Here is a 17,072-nt window from a genome sequence, read left to right as displayed (position 1 = left end):
GGTAAAAGCAACATTTAGCACATTAGGCCCAAACATGTGAATAAAATCTGATAATAAATAAAGCCAAATACAACAAGTATTCTAAGATCAAATTCTGAACTCTGAAAAAGAGATTCTGGGTTCGATCCCCAGCATAGTCGCCAGTGCTGTCACACCTCCTTTTTCCTACACCCCCGGAAGGGAGTGTATAAGGGAGTTTCTCCAACTTAAAGTGACAATCGAAACGACATTATTTTATTTAAAATCAGAGTCGCCACTTGGGATAATTTAAGGTGTCCCAAGTCACCGGTTCAAGTCACGAATCGAGGAAAAGATTGACTCTGTATTACAGTTTGCGAACCAGAAATCGGGATAAGGAATTCCGTTAACCCGGGAGAAGGTATTAGGCATTCCCGAGTTCCATGGTTCTAGCACGGTCGCTCAACTGTCATAAATGGCCTAATTATCTGATTTTAATACACGTTTTAGCCTATGGTTCAATTTTAACTTTACAACTACTTTTAATTATTGCAATGTCATTTAAAATACGTCTTGAACCACGTCACATAAATGCACCCGCGGCTCTCGACATATTTTATCTAACATTGTTGAGATTTGAATTTGGGTCACATAAATTCACACCCGAATTTAAGAACGTATTTTATTAAAATAACGCGCCTAAAGCAGCTACGCGTTTGCAGCTTTGCGAGGGCCACAGAAAATTTGCTAAGTGGAATGCCTCGGTTTCTAAGGGTTTATTAATTAAACTAAGTCCATGCAACTTAAGGTTTTGTTTGGCATGGAACACCTCCAATCTATTTGTCTAATATTGATCAAAATATTGAAGGCCATAAGTTATACATTTTGGCTAATAGGGCGTGCCTCAACCCATTTTAAAGGGTCTAGTTAGTTAACTAAAGGTCTAAGGTGATTTGAAATCCCTCTAGGAAACTAAACCTTTAAGGATCAACAAAATAGAGCAACGTTTCGTTAACATAAAGCCTAATCAAAAGGAGGCCCAAATCACATTTGTCATTTTTGCACGTTGGAAACAAAAGTCTAAGCTTGAACGAAATTGGCAGCGCATCGAAAGGACACTGGGCCAACGCTAAAGGCCTAGCTGCAAGTTTCAACTCCAAATCACACACAAGAACTCAGAATCGTACATAATTTATTGAATACCTATCAGCTAAAACTATATCGAGCATATGATTAAAGTAACATTTTTGCTTCTTTAATTATTTAAACATAGAGCAACTAAAATTGCATTTCTGGTCATGTCTGCACCTTGGACCTACGTTCGCCTTGGACTTAGAAGGCCACATCACAAGGAAAATAAACATTGGGCCCAAACGAGCCCAAGTCAGATTTCGAGGTCAATTGCTGGAGGCTTAAGACTCGATATCGAGTCTTCTTAGAAGCAAACAACATATGTTTAACCCTTTCTCCATAACAATAAACCAGGCCTCAACTTGCAAGATTTGAAGTCTCACTTCACAAGATATCAACTTTAAAATTATTGATGCCTCAATTCAATCAACACTAATAGGCAAATCCACTACTCTCTATATGCGTTTACGACCATATTTCAAAGTGCAGCTAATTCTGAGCAAGACAATACACATCACAATAGACTACATATCCTACACTAGTCATGATGTTTGATTCTACACGAAGTTGTTATCACGTAATGAAATATATAGCCAAAACTATAAAAAAAGCTGAACAACATGCCTTCAATCCAACTCATGAAACCTGACTCCAAAACAAATTGAAAACTAATACATGCCAAACGAGGTTCAATTACAATTTTTAATGTAAACCTCAAAATTCAAAGTGTAACTCTACTTTAAACATACTACACCTAGGAAATTAAACCAAACAAATCCTGTGGAACAAAAATAAAGACAAAAGACAGCTATTAAGAAAAGAAGGCCTTCATTTCTTCACGATCATATCAATCATCTTACATGGCTAGAATCAGAGATATATACATGGAAATTGAAAGGAAAAAGAAGTGAGGAAGCAGTAGAAAAGCAGCAAAACAGTGCCCAGCAGTAACAATGGAACGGTAACCTCATAGCAAATCAAAACCAGCTTCAAAACCCAGAATCAGACCATCTTTGACCCAAATAAGTATTTTTGACTTTTTAGAAATTATAGATAAACGAAAGGAGCTGAGAAAAACAGAAATCAGGACTCAATTTTGGACCAGTTTTACTAAGAGAAGCAGGGAATTCAATGTTCTTCTTTTGAGCTAGCCGTTTTAGTTTTTAGGGAATTTTTCTCTCCCAAAAGCCTGCCTTCAATGCCAAGTAAAGGTGCCTCTAAAGGCAAGGCATTAGGGCAACCTCAAAGGAATTCTGATTTGCACTTTAAACCTTTTGATATTTTCCTTTTTGCTCAAATACTCTTAGCTTAAAACTCAGATTTTCAGATTAGACCCCACCCCATCTTCCTAGAAGTTTCCTTAGGCTGTTACAAATGATTCCCTTACCTACAATTCCTATTTTACCCCTTAAGCACCATGTTATTTCCGCTAAAACCAAAACGGGTCATGGTCAACTTTGACCCAATGGTTCAAACCCAAATGAGCTGGCCATAATTGAACTTAAGGCCCGAACAAAACTCAGAAACCCATTTAGCTAAATTAAATGACTTCAAACAATCGAAATATAACCAAGCAATTGATTTCTTTTAAAACTAAATACTGAGCCGGAGTTAATCAAATTACCGAATCAACAAAGCCTAAATTAAGCTAATTATCAAAAATGTCATAAATAACAAAACAAGAAAAGAACAGTATTTAAAACCTGAAAAGAGATGACCGAAAATCTGATGGAGCAAGTACGAACACTAAATTATTCGGAAAAAAAACTAGGTCTGAACTTCTATCTACTTTCCAAACATCCACAGAACGGGAAGACCAAGAAGAAAGGAGTAGGAAGATGAAACGACATATAAGGGCAAGAAATAAAAATGAAGAACACTTACCGGTTCACACTCGAACCCAATATTAGACCTTTAATTTAACACAATCGGTGTTAACTTCTTGTTCTTTGTTAAGAACAAATGATCAACACTGCTTATGCCAAACTAGACTTTGAAAATCTTGAAAACTCGGATGCTCGTGGTCATGCAAGCCACGGAATCAAAGGCAGAACAATTTTGTCTTTTTGGGGCTTCGAACTCTGACTTTAGATTTAAGATTCGATGAGATTGAGAGGGATTCGAGGGGAGCTCTGTTGAGATTTGGAGAGAGGGGGGTGAGAGGGTTCAGGGGTGTGAATTTGGTGGCGAATGGAGGTGGCGCTACCATTAATGGCGGTGGGAATTAGGGCGGCGGGTTCTCTAGGGTTTGAGTTGAAGAGAGACGAGGGGTGAATGGACAGGGGGGTGTCATTCGGACATATATATGCTAACGGGAAGCCAGTTCATGTCCGTTGGATTAGGAATTATCAACGGCTCAGATCAAGTTTAACGAAACGACGTCATTTTGACTAGGCGATGGGGCTGGACCGGATATTGGGGCGGGTTTGGACAAAAAATTGGACGAGTTAAAGGGGGGAACGTTTGGGCTTGGCAATGTTAGCCCAAAATAGCCCTTTTCTTATTTCCATTCCCTTTCTTTTCTTTCCTTTTTTTTATTTTCCAAAATTCTTTTAAATTTTAAGAATAAAAATCACTAATCAAATTATCCTATTACATTAATTAAATCTAAATAATATTTACCACAGATAATTAAAAACCAAATTCAAGGAAAACTACCAAAGTTCGAAAAGTGCAAAATAAATTATTTTGTGATTTTTTCCATTTTTTATAAAACACTAAATTACCAATTAATTCAAGACTAAGAAATTAGATCCTAAATGCAAATGCAGTGTATTTTTGTATTTTTTATGAATTAAATAAAATAAACATGCACATACAAATGCAAAAATTTATCAGAAAATACCACAAAATCCACAAAAATTGCAAATGATGAAAAGAAGTTATTTTGTTTTGAATTTATGGGAGTAATTCATGTAGGGCAAAAATCACGTGCTCACAGCTGAGGCTATCAAAATTGGGGAGATGGTAGAAAGTGGGCTAAAAACGGGCCGAATCTTGAGTCATGCTACTTTTAAAACCACATCACCAGATGTTCAAAATGTTTCAGAGGGTTTGATGAATAGAAATGGGAGTGAGGAAGAAGCCATGATGGTTTCAAGCTCGAGGGGAGCCCGCAGGTCATTCAGTCAGTCATATGTGCCTCCTATTGTCCCACCACAGTATTATCTCCTTCAAGATGTTGCTTATGTCGTGGCACCACCTCCTTATGCGGTAATGAATGCGCAACCTTACATGCGGCCACAACATTAACCACAAAATCGAGCTCCACCTCCCAGAAATGTCCATCCTTACCAAGTTCCATATAATCCTCAACCAAATGATCCCCAATACAATCCTCGCCCAAAAGAGCCTTTCAGAAAGAATTAGCTTAGCCCTATTGGTGAATCATATTCAAGCTTGTTCCAAAAGTTAATCAGACTAAATATATTGCAGCAGTGGCCCTGAACCGGCCAAACCCCGAGTCCCCCTGGCACCGAGCTGATGCTAGATGTGAATACCACTTTGGAGTAGTGGGACATAGTACAGAGGACTGTTGGACCCTCAAAAGGGTAGTTGAAGATTTGATTGAAGCTGAAAGAATCATTTTTCGGGATGAAGAAGCTCCTGATGTGATGAACAATTTGTTGCCTGCCCACAACATTGGGCCAATAGTCGGAATAATTTGTGAAGCTGAGGAATTTGATCCGGCACTGAAGGCCATTGCAACCATTGCCGAGACAGAAGAAAAGACAAAAAATGGTCGTCAAACATGAAAGTTCCCCATCAAACGGGAGTCTCGGTAGCCGGTCTTGCTATCCTTTCTGCATCCGGATTATCTCAGGGTGTGATCCGGATGTTTTACTTTATTGTCTTACTTTCCGTTGTAAACCTTCTATCTTCAAAAATTGAAAAACAAAAAAAATTCAAATGAAATTAATATTTCATTATTCAGGAATGTCTCTTTTCTTAATCTTGTCGTTTTCCTTATTTTCTTTTTAGTTCTGTTAAATGCAGATTTCAATAACATGACATGTTTGCGGACATCATGCCCAGATCCTAAGACTCTATCGGACTTCGAAATAAGGAATCAAGAATTAGATTGCAATGAAGATAAATTTTGGAAATAAAACAAAGAGTTTGAACAGCTAAAGGAAAATTGGCTCCAAATTGGAAAGAGTCATACATGGTAACAAGGGTATTGCCAAACAAAGCGTTGTACCTGGGAAACGTCGAAAGAAATGTCCTCGGAACAATTGTCAATACAAATGCAGTCAAAAGGTACTCTGATTGATCCTCCATGTAGTATTAATATTCTCCGATTGGGAAGACGAAGGCTTCCATTCTCGCTACGCAAACACCATTAACCTTTTTGTAAACCATTTGAGTCGGTTACTCTTCTTTGATTACCCTCTTTGGAACCTGAAAAAAGAGAGAAAGACAAATAAAAGACAAAGAAAATGAAATGAAAAAAATGAAGAAAAAAAAAGAAGAGAGAAGAAAATGGAAAGGAAAAAGAAAGAGAAAACAAAACAAAACAGAAAAATAAAAGAAAACCAAAAACAAAGTTCTCTGAACTACGTTCGACTTGATTCTGAAAGGATACGTAGGTAGCCTCTTTCTGGGGTTCAGTCACACCAAAATAAAAATCCAAAATTCCCCCAAAAGTCAAAACTGGGGCAGATATTATAATGGTTCGGCGATGATCCTGCCTGAATGGTTCCAAAGTTGCAATTCGGTCCAAATTATTTTTACCCCAAACCATGTTCAAGTCTTTCCGATCAATCGGTGAGAATGTTCAAGGATCGGAGAATACAGCTACTTGGATCGGATGCAATAAAAGCAGAGAAATAAAATGATAGAGTCTTAGTGGTAAAAATCCACATGGGCACCGTGAGGCGACAGTAAGCAGAGAAACTAGAAATGAGAGAGTCTTATTAGTGAAAACTCGCAAAGAGTACTATAATGCGATGGTGAGAAGAGAAATGAGAGTGGTAAGCTAGTGAAACCCCGCAAAGGGCGCCCCTGATCGAAAAGAAGATCCTCACAGCAATCGGCATTGATAGAGTCCTAGCAAGGTTTCTCGATTTTGCGGTAAAAGTTGTGATGAATTTCAGAGAGTCGGACGGTTTACGTAGATCAGGCATCCAATCCAAAAGGCATGTCATGTTCATTGAAGTCTGCATGTACCCCAGATAAGTCCTTCTTTCCTTACCCCTAAAGGGATACCTCTTGTCTAAATTCATTTATCAATTCCTTTGTTTGTTTTTCCTTTGAATCCCTTTCGTTCTAACTCTATTCCGAAAGTGAGGCAAAGAAGGGATGGCCAGACTGATTTACAAGGCTTTCATTTAAGATGAGCTAATGTGAAAAAGGGTACCAAGCCTTGTCAGGGGCATCAAGTGGACCTCGACTAGCCATGGCGGCCGATGCTTCGAAATCAAAACTCCCGGAAGGAGAAAATCAAATTGAAAGGCCTATGAAGGTGAAATAAAGTTGGAAAAGGTAAGTCCCACGCTACTAGACATTGCAGCAAGTTTTAGGAGCCAAAAAGTTCCCCGACGCTTCGAAGAAAGAAAAGAAAAGAAAAGAAAAAAAAAAAGGAAGTCAGAAAGGAAAGGCCTACGAAGGCAAAATAAAGTCGAAAAAGTTGAGTTCCACCGACAAACCGTCATGGCAAAGTCTGGAAAAAAATAGAGGTTCTCCAGGGCCTGAAATGAAATTGGTCCTCAGTGAACAAGCAGTTGCAGTTGAAATCTTCATTCAAGAAGCCTGGCCGAGATCAAGTGATTGAAACAATCAAGGCCACAAAACCAACCACCATTTCAAACTAACAATAGTTCTTCATTTGAAAATATGAAACAGGTACAATCCATAGCAACTTTGCAAGAAGTAGGTGCAACCAAAGAGAAACTGCGCAAGGGCTAGAAACAGCTTTGCAGCAATAATCAATTCAAAAGGGAAGTATCCTCCAAATTCTTTCCTGCATTTTTACTTATTTTCTTAAAAAAAAGAAGAAAAAGAAAAATTCAAAATCATGGTAGCCTAGGGTCCCCAATCCGTAGTCAGTTTTTCAACACAGGGTCTTCACTCCATAGTTGAAGTTATTTTAGACATAAGGTCTCCACTCCCTAGTCGATTTTCCAAGATAGGGTCTACACTCCCTAGTTGATTTTATTTTTAGGCATAGGGTCTCCACTCCCTAGTTGATTTTCCAACGTAGGGTCTCCACTCCCTAATTTATTTTATTTTAGGCATAGGGTCTCCACTCCCTAGTCTGCTTTTCCAACATAGGGTCTCCACTCCCTAGTTGATTTTATTTTTAGGCATAGGGTTTCCACTCCCTAGTTTGCTTTTCCACCATAGGGTCGCCAATCCCTAGTTGATTTTATTTTAGGCATAAGGTCTCCACTCCCTAGTTGATTTTATTTTTAGATATAGGGTCTCTACTCCCTAATCTTCTTCTCCAACATATGGTCTCCACTCCCTAGTCTCTTTTACAATAAAGAGTCTCCACTCCCTATTTGATTTCATTATAGATATAGGGCTCCACTCCCTAATCTATTTTTACCAAGGATACATAACCCTAATTTTATTGCTTTCAATAAAGAAATTGTAACGACCCGGCCGATCGTTTTGGGCTCTAGCGCGTCATTCAGCGATTTAAAGTCATGAGAAACTTCATTTTAGGTGTTATGATTTGTAGGCGTGGCCGGAGTTGAATTCCGGGAAGTTCGGAGTCAAATTGGAAAGAAAATTCTCATTTCAGAAGACTTAAGTTGGAAGAATCGACTAAGATTGGATTTTAGAGTAAACGACCTAGGAATCGGGATCTGAAGGTTCCAGCAGGTCCGTATGGTGATTTTGAACTTGGGCGTATGTTCAGATCAGGTTTTGGAAAACCCAAGAACGTTTTGGTGCCTATTGTGGAAGTTAGCATTTTTGAGGAATTTCATAAGTCTGGGTTAAAGTGCATTTCAGTGATATTGATGTCTGTTTGGGATTCTGAGTTTGGGAATAGCTCCGTATGGTGATTTTGGACTTGGGAGCACGATCGGAAGTGAATTCGGAGGTCCGTAGGTCATTTTGAAGTCATTTGGCTAAAGATAGAAATTTGAAGGTTTTTGAGAAGTTTGACCGAGAGTTTGACTTTTTGATTTCGGGGTCTGATTCCAATTTCGAAAGTTAGAGAAGGTCCGTAATATTGAATATGACTTGTGTGCAAAATTTGAGGTCAATCGGACGTGATTTGACGGGGTTCGGCATCAAATGTAGAAGTTTGAAATTTCAAAGTTCATAAAGTTTGGATTTGAGTACGATTCATAATTTCGACATTGTTTGATGTTATTTGAGGCCTAGAGCGAGTTCGTATCATGATTTGGGACATGTTGGTATAATTGGTTAAGGTCCCAAGGGCATCGGGTGGATTTCGGAAGGTTAACGGGATGAACTTCGAACCAAAGAGTTGCTGAAATTTTCTGCAGAAAGCTGTTTTGACAGCAACTAGTGCAATCGTGGAGCTGAGTTTGGAAGCTTATATCTCAAAATCTATAAAGAAATTTGAAAATTTGCAAAACATAAAAGTTGTTGCCCTTGCATTCTAGTTCCCAGAAAGTTAAACCATTCATAATTTGGACATTTTAGCATAAAGTTATGATCTTTATTTATGGTGTACAACCTATTAAATGAAAGATCTTCGAGTCTAGTTTCTAAATCTTCAAACCGTTTGTCATTTAGATATTTTCACAAGGAGTTATGGGCGTTTTAAAAGAAGGTGTACATCAGGGGAAAATTGTAATAGGATGTACAACCTGCACAGTGCAAGACAACTCGATGAAGCCTGGGCAGATTGTTTTAAACACGAGTTTTGGCCCATTTCTTTCATTTTGCTTGGACAATTTTGGAAAGCTCAAGGAGGGATTTTCACCAAGCAACACTAGGTAAGTGATTTCTTCCTATTTTTGAGTTAAATATGTGATCTTACATGGATTTAGACATGAAACATTAGTATAAAAATGGGATTTTTGGGGAAGACCTAGAATTTGGAATTTTGGACTTTTACCTTGAATTTGAGCATGAAAATTAGAGCAACTTGTATATTTGAGTTAGTAAAGCTATGGGTAGAATTTATCTTCGAGAAATTTTGGAATCCGGGCACGTGGGCCCGAAGGCATTTTGGTCAACTTTTCGAGCGGAGTTAGGAACTTATATAATTTGAATTGTTACAAGTATTAGAGTGAATTTTTATTGGTTTGCGCGTTATTTGAATAGTTTTGGGGCGTTGTGCATCAATAGGAGTCATTGGAAGGGCTTGGAAGCCAGTTATGGAAATTTCAGAGTGAGGTGAGTCTCCTTTCTAACCTTGTAAGAGGGAATTGTCCCCATAGGAGAAATAATTAAATATGTTCTTCTAATTGTGGGGGCTACATACGCACGAGGTGACGAGAGTCCGTGCATAACTGCTTTTATGTTTAAGTCCGGGTAGTCTAGGACCCAAAAGCATGTTATACTTGGATTATTTGTAATCTCATTGACAGTTTAAATTGCTTAAATCACATCGAATTAGTAAATGAATTTCTAAAAAGATTTAAACTTCACTTTCTTAAATTGTTAAAAGAGAATTGGTTTTCTTTGGATAATTGTTCCCTGATGACTTCTTAATTTACTGTTTGTGTGTGTTTAAATTCTGGAACGGGCCAAACGCCTCGGTAGATTAAATAGATGCATCTATGGTTCGCGCCATTCGACCATCTAGCAGTGCACAGTTCAAATATTATTGGATCGGGACGTACAACCTCGGCATGATTTGTGCATGCTTGTATTGCTTGCTTTGAAATTTATTGATATTGATATTTGCCCTCCTAGCCTTGAGATAATTGAAAACTAATGGATCATGAATCTGGAGACTTTTAATATAAAAAGAAAGTTTTACTTGTTCATGACTTATTTGAAATTACTATCATTCTTAATAAATTCATGATTATTCGCATAAATAATATATTACTATTGGACCGCTAGTAAGTGTCGAAGTCAACCTCTCGTCTCTACTTCTTCGAGATTAGATGGGATACTCATTGGGTACACGTTATTTTCGTACTCATACTACACTTGTTGTGCATTTTTATTGCATAGATTCATATGCGGCTAGTGGCTTAGTGGCATGGTTGATACGGAGATGTAGGCAAGCTGCATTTATCGAGACGACCCGCAGCCAACAGAGTCTCCTTCAGAATATTGCATTGTATTTTCATTTCTGTCCACTTGTATTCCGGACAGTCACTGTATTTTATTTCATTCACTAGTAGATGCTCATGCACTTATGACATCGAGTTCTGGGATGATTATGGAGTATCTTGTATTAACTTCTTAACATTCATATGATTAGAAACTAATGTCTTTTACTGGTAAAATTGAAGGAAAAATCATAATTTTCAAAAATTTTAAAACAAAAATTTAATCAAGTATTTTTGTTGGCTTACCTGACAGCGGTGTCTGGCGTCATCATGACCCTTAGTGGAATCTGGGTCATGACAGAAATAGTTTAGATTTTTGTCACAAATAATTCACAAAATTTTCCTAGTGAAAACTCAGGCAGAAAATTTCGTTCGTTTGTTTGCTTTGGTGCCTGAACAGGTTTTCACGATGAGGCACAAGGTTTTGAGATGACAAAAAGAAGAAGTCTCAACCCAAATAAAAGAAAAGAAAAACAAGAAAAGAAGTTGAACTCTAAGTGTAGAAGTGGAGAAAAGATGCAGACTGCCCAAGATAAGATTGAAGTCACAAGTTTTGCATTGTCCCGCCTTGATCCAAAATGCTGAAGAAGGATGAACCAGCGGTTGCAACTAACGAGAATCAAGATTCAGATCAGAGTCTGCAGGAAGAACCCTCCAAGATTCACGATCAATCTTTAGAAGGTTTATAGATAGGAATCTTGTAACTCGTAGTTGATAGGCTTAGCTAGTTTAGTTTTTCATCTTCCATTTTGGTGTAATAAGGAGCTCAACAAGCAGAAACAATAGCAACAACAGTGAAATCATAATTTTCTGGTAGTCTCAGCTACCAAAACTTCCAGAACTACACCGACCTGATTCCTTTATAGCTAAGGATATGTAGGCAACCTCTGAAGCAAGGTTCGGTCAGACTTTTTAAAAAAATACTTCCAAATGGAGTTTCGAACGGGCAAAAATTGCTCGTGATTGCTTACTTCATCTTTGCTCGAAAACTCTTCATGTTTTCGAGCAAACAGGGGCAGCTGTGAGCACCTCATTTTTGCCCTACATAAAAATAACTCCTAAAAATATACCAAAAATAATTTTAATTAATTTTCTAGAAGTTTTTCTTTATTTAGTTGCATTTCATGCATTTTAATATTTTTAAATCATAAAAAAATCATTAAAAAATTGTCATATTTTAATTTTATGCCATCTTAGGTATAATTTACATTTAGGAATTTAATTTCAGAATTTAATTGCATTCATTAAACAAAAATTACTGCAATAGTCATATCCACATCTTAGCTTTTAGTTTTAAATTAATTAGTGTTAAGTTGAGAAAAAATAAGTAAAATTAACTCTACAAAATAATTTAAGGTAGAGCCTAATTTAGGATTTTATTTAGTTTGTTTAATTAATTCAACTAGATATTTTTTAAATCAAAGAAAGAAAGAAGAACAAAAGAGAAAAAGAAAGTTTTCTTATTTTTGAATTGGGCCAAGGCTCAAGAGGCCCAAAACAAGTTAATTTCACCCCAAAATTCCTCCCCTTTAATTAAAGGAATTTTTACCTCCTATAGCAACGGTTAACACCTTATTTATTTTAAATAAATACCATTTAAAAAAATTATATTCTATAGATACCTTTTAAGGTTTATAGCAAAATATTTAATTTTGGTTACCTCCTAACCCTAAGCTACTAAATACGCTAATCAGTTACACTATTTTCTTTCGAGTCTTCTCTAGGCAAAAATCCATTTGCAATCCATGGTCTTAGTATTCATAATCCGCCATCTCTTTTAAGAAACAGAAGCTTCTGAATGAAGATGAGGTTGTTCTGACTGATGTGCAGACTCTAAATTCTTTGGGAGCCACAGATGATTACTTGGTCCTTTAATATGCACCAACAATGCGAATCATAGTAAAAATTATTAGTGGACGCACTTTAAAGTTAATGGTTGAGTCTGATTATACTGTTGCGGATGTTAAGGTCGCAATTCAAGAGAAGGAGGGTATTCGATTTCATAAACATTATTTAATCTTTGAGGGACGACGATTGGAAAATACTAAGACTCTGGCGGATTACGAATACAATTTCAATGTATTGTAATTCAATGTATCTCGTTGTATTCCATGTATATCATTATATTCACTGTCTTTTTTTCATTGAATTTCAATGTATCCTGCTGTATTCTATTGTATTCACTATCTCGCTATATGCCATGAATGTATTCATATATTTTTTTAATTAATATAATTTATGTATTCAGATGTATTATATCATTTCTCTGAAAGTTGCTATGTTTTTACGATATTTTTCGGTTGAGAATCTTTTTTATAACTGAAAATACAAATTTTGTGTGTTATAATTGAGTTTGTTGATTTATATTAGGAGTCTATTATGTTAACTGATTCACTTTCCGTTTTAAAAACAGTCTCATCCCCTATTTCACGCCGTGAATACAGCCGAATACAATAATCTGTCCAGCTGTAATCCCATGTTTCACTCCATGAATATAGTCGAATACACTCGAATACAACAACTGATTAGCTGAACTTCCCTGATTCACGTCTATTTTTGCTACTGTATTCATAAATACAATACCTTAAATACATCAAATACTTCTTATAACCACAGAAAAGGTATCTATAATCCGTAATATAGCAAATGGTATCTATAGATGACTAATTACTACTAAAAAATAGTGCTTTATAAAAATTTCCCTTAATTAAAATATCTAGACATTGACCTATAAGACATAAGATCCTTAGACCTCCCTTTCCATAGAGCAGCGGCGCAAAAGAGAGGACCATCTCTAGTTTTCCCTTCAGCAGCGATTTTCCCCATCTTGCTCCTTCATTTTTTTCCATCATCTTCAACAGAAGAACAACATATGAAGACCCTTTCCCTTTTAGATTAGAGAACAACAGACACTCCTCTCTTCTTCAACAAAGAATCAGATCCCCCCCGTTTAGCAAGAAAAATCGGGTCCCCTCACCTTCAAAAAAAAAAAAAGAGACCATCGGACCCCCCATTTCCCAAACACACACGAAAATCACACTAAAACCGGCTGGAAAATTTGGATTTCAGATTCGAAAATTCAAAGTTATTCTCAAAGTTCAAAAATAATTGAAGCAAAATCGATTCTCTGGGCTTGTTAATGAGTTTCGTCGCTATCAAGTTTCGGCTCGTTTGTCACTGGTCTTGTTGTTGTTCTGTTGTCCCAGCTATGTTGATGAGTTCTGCCTTCATTTGGTTATTTTGTGGTCTTCATTTGGCTTTTGAGGTATGACCTCAATTTCAGTCATGTAATTGTACTGCTGGATGTTCTGAGTGATATGAAACCTGCTTATATATTCTTCATCTCAATACTTTGTCAGACTATTTTACTTGGTTAACCATGTAATCAGCACATTAATATTAAATGCTTGGTGAAGTTGGTCTTTGGAGTATGCAGTAGATCTCCGTAGCCCCTTATGAAAAATGAACAAGATTTTCCAATTCATTGTCACACCTTGTTCTAACTTGATTGCCTTTAGGTATTTGCGGTGCAATCTAAACTTTTTTTGTATAGTGTGTCGAATATATGCTTGTGTTGTTTATCCAATTGGAAATCTGGTCATGCATTAAAATTGCCCGTGTGGATAGATGTTTAGTGTACTGCGTCAAGATATGTTGAGCATGTTTGGCTGGCTATTTTGGAATTTGGAAGGATGAGTAATTTGGACCTCTTATTGTCCGAAAATAAGGGATAGATACATATGTAAAGGAGTTTTCTCTAAAACTATATTAAGGAGTTCCATTTGAGAGGACCAATGTCTCTAAAGGTTTGTTTTGGTATGTTTATTCGTTTGGCATTTAAGTTTTCCAATTGAATTAATCTCATCAGAGAAGTAAAAAAGGGCACATGTATTTGAGTCAAATTTATGTGAAATTTTCTTTAGTTGTTATATGCTTTGTTTTTTAGAGAATCAGTTGAAAATCGAGTTTCACTTGTTTAAATTTACTTCTTGCCTAGTTGATTTTCTTATTGGATAGTAAGTTAGAAGATTTTTTGTAGGTATAATGGGCAGTAGGAAGATTTACAACTCCATATAATTCATAGCCTTGCAATAATCTCAATTTTAGGAAAATAATCATGAACATCCGTAGTTCGCTTTAGTTGAGTACAATCTTTTAAAATAAATTGAGGCATGTCATCCACAAATGAATTCTATAATCCATGGCTCTCACATAAATACAAAACTAGTGTAGAAAACACTTTGAACATTCGTAGTTTGCTTTAGGCACGTTTACAATAAAATTATTGTGACAATGGGTACGGTTCCTGTGACATAGTTATGATAACTAATCCCCAAAATCGGGTGTGCATTTCATGTGACCCGATCGTAACAACTTCGAATATTAATAAAAATAAACATGTCGTGAATCGCGGGTGCATTTCATGTAGCGTGATTTGCGGTGTGTTCCAAAATAAATAAGTGTACAATCGTAACTTGTTCAATAAATAAATCCATAAATTCTAAAAGTCGTTAAATTAATTAAAAGTGGTTATGAAGCTATAAATGCATAAGAGGTTTAAAATATGTAGTAAATCAGATAATAGGCCAAATATTAATAGTTTAAGCGATTGTGCTAGAACCACGGAACCCGAGAATGCCTAACACCTTCTCTCGGGTTAACAGAATTCCTTACTTAGAATTTCTGGTTCGCAGACTTATAAAGTAAATTCGAAATTTCCTCGATTTGGGATTTTAAAATAAACCGGTGACTTGGGACACCATAAACTATCCCAAGTGGCGACTTTGAAAAATAAATAAAATAATTTCTTTTTGAATAATGTCACTTTAATTGGAAAAAATTCTTATATCCCCCTCGGGTGGTAAAAAAGGAGGTGTGACAGTAACAGCTGGATAGAAATATGAAATTTTGAGGGTTTAGTTTCAAAAGTTGAAAATTCAATTTGGAGCTCAGGAGAGGGCGATTTTGAGAGGAAATTGAAGAGCAGATCATTGGGTAACAATTCTTTAACCCTTTCTAGTTATATTCCATCAATCTATAGTTAATTTCATCATTTAATTTCGGATTGGAGATGAAAATTGGGGATTCTGAAAATATAAATTTTACCCGATTCTGAGATGTGGGCCCGAGGGGCGTTTTGGTCATTTTTCCTAAATTCGCGTATTAGCTTAGAATTTCTTTGTAGAAGCAGTTACTTGAAGTGTTATTTATATTATGCAATTGAATTGAATATATTTGGGCCATTTGGAGTCGAGTACTCGTGGCAAGAGCATGGTTTCAGATTGATTTGAGCTGGTTCGAGGTAAGTGGCTTGTCTAACCTTGTGTGTGGAACCTTGCCCTTAGGATTTGGTATATTTGGTAATTGAAATGCCTTGTACGTGAGGTGACGAGTGCGTACTTGTGCTAATTGTTGGAAATCCGGTTTTCATTAAGTAATTACTAGTATGTTTCCTTTCCTGTTTTTATTACTTGCACTATTAAGCATGTTGTTAGCTTAGGAAAGCATGTCTAAGTGATTTAATTGCTTTATTTGCTCAAACTGCCTTACCTAAATTCTATGCAGCATGCTAGGCTAGAATCACTTGTTTGCCTTAATATGAAATTTGTCATTTATGTATATTTTCCCGTTGCTGCTGTGTATTTACATAGGGACTACGGATATGGGATTCCGGTAGCTCCCCCTGTCGGTTTATTTTGGGACTACGGATGTGGGATTCCGATAGATCCCCCTGCACAGTTATATGGAACTACTGGAATGCACCCGGTAGATTCCTCCAGTACTGGGTATTTATATTTGGGGCTACGAAACGGGATTCCGGTAGATCCCCACGTACTTTGAGTTGGATTACGGGAAGGGATCCCGGGAGATCCATTGGATATGTATATTTGGGACTACTGGACGATATCCTGGGAGATCCCCGATTGTTGTTTTTGTACTGAGCCGTATTTCTTTCTGTATACTTTGCCTCTGTAATAGTTGTTGCTGTCCTTTATATCTTGTGTTACCTTTACTGCTGTACTTATTTATATTGTTCTGTTCTACACTGTCGAACTTTATATTTTATTTAACCTCAGTAGGGCCCTGACCTTCCTCATCACTACTCAACCGATGTTAGGCTTGGCACTTATTGAGTACCGCTGTGGTGTACTCATGCCCTTTGTGCGCATGTTTTTCATGTGCCGATCCAGGTACCTTGACTCAGACTTACCATCCTTGAGGTGAGGCGACTGTTCGGAGACTTCGAGGTATATCTGTCGCGTCCGCAGACCGAGGAGTCTCTCTCCACTCTCTCTTATAGTTATCGCCCTTCTGTATTTAGAGCACTATATAGTGATCCTTAGCTTGTGATTCATGGGTTTCCGGGTCTTGGAGATATGTATTGATTTTTGAGAGTTAAATATTGTGTATGCCGAGCGACACTTTTAAACACTGTCTTATTACTCTAATTCTATTTTAAATTGTTTTACTTCCTCAAATTGGTTTATCTTTCGCAATTTAGGCTTATATAGTCGTAGGGGCTAGGTGCCGTCACGATGGTTCATGGAGGGCGAACCGGGGTCTTGACACTAGTTTCATGATAGGCGCCATCACGATCGGAATGGTTTTGGGGTCATGGCAAGATTTGTGGTAGTATCCAAACAAAATATACAGAAGTTTAACAATATATGGTCACAATATTAATATTCATATCAAAATGGAATGGCATGAAGCTCAAACTGAACATATTCAAATGCTACAGGCACATAAATCATTCTATAAAAACAAACA

The 17,072-nt window shown here is 36.9% G+C and overlaps 1 long non-coding RNA gene across 3 annotated transcripts; it reads left to right on the top strand.

Annotated features, from left to right (window-relative positions):
• Nucleotides 1–13,007: 13,007 nt before the first annotated feature.
• LOC138870061 (uncharacterized) lies at nucleotides 13,008–16,780 on the top strand. 3 transcript variants are annotated; one of them, XR_011400282.1, is made up of 2 exons: nucleotides 13,008–13,566; nucleotides 16,493–16,780. It is a non-coding gene; the product is annotated as an uncharacterized lncRNA (long non-coding RNA). The 3 variants fall into 3 exon arrangements; XR_011400281.1 differs by having other exon boundaries at nucleotides 16,420–16,780; XR_011400283.1 differs by having other exon boundaries at nucleotides 16,379–16,780.
• The last annotated feature ends 292 nt before the right edge of the window (nucleotides 16,781–17,072 follow it).

Source organism: Nicotiana sylvestris, chromosome 6, assembly GCF_000393655.2.
Source record: "Nicotiana sylvestris chromosome 6, ASM39365v2, whole genome shotgun sequence".
NCBI lineage: Eukaryota > Viridiplantae > Streptophyta > Magnoliopsida > Solanales > Solanaceae > Nicotiana > Nicotiana sylvestris.
This window is presented reverse-complemented; position numbering and strand designations above follow the sequence as displayed.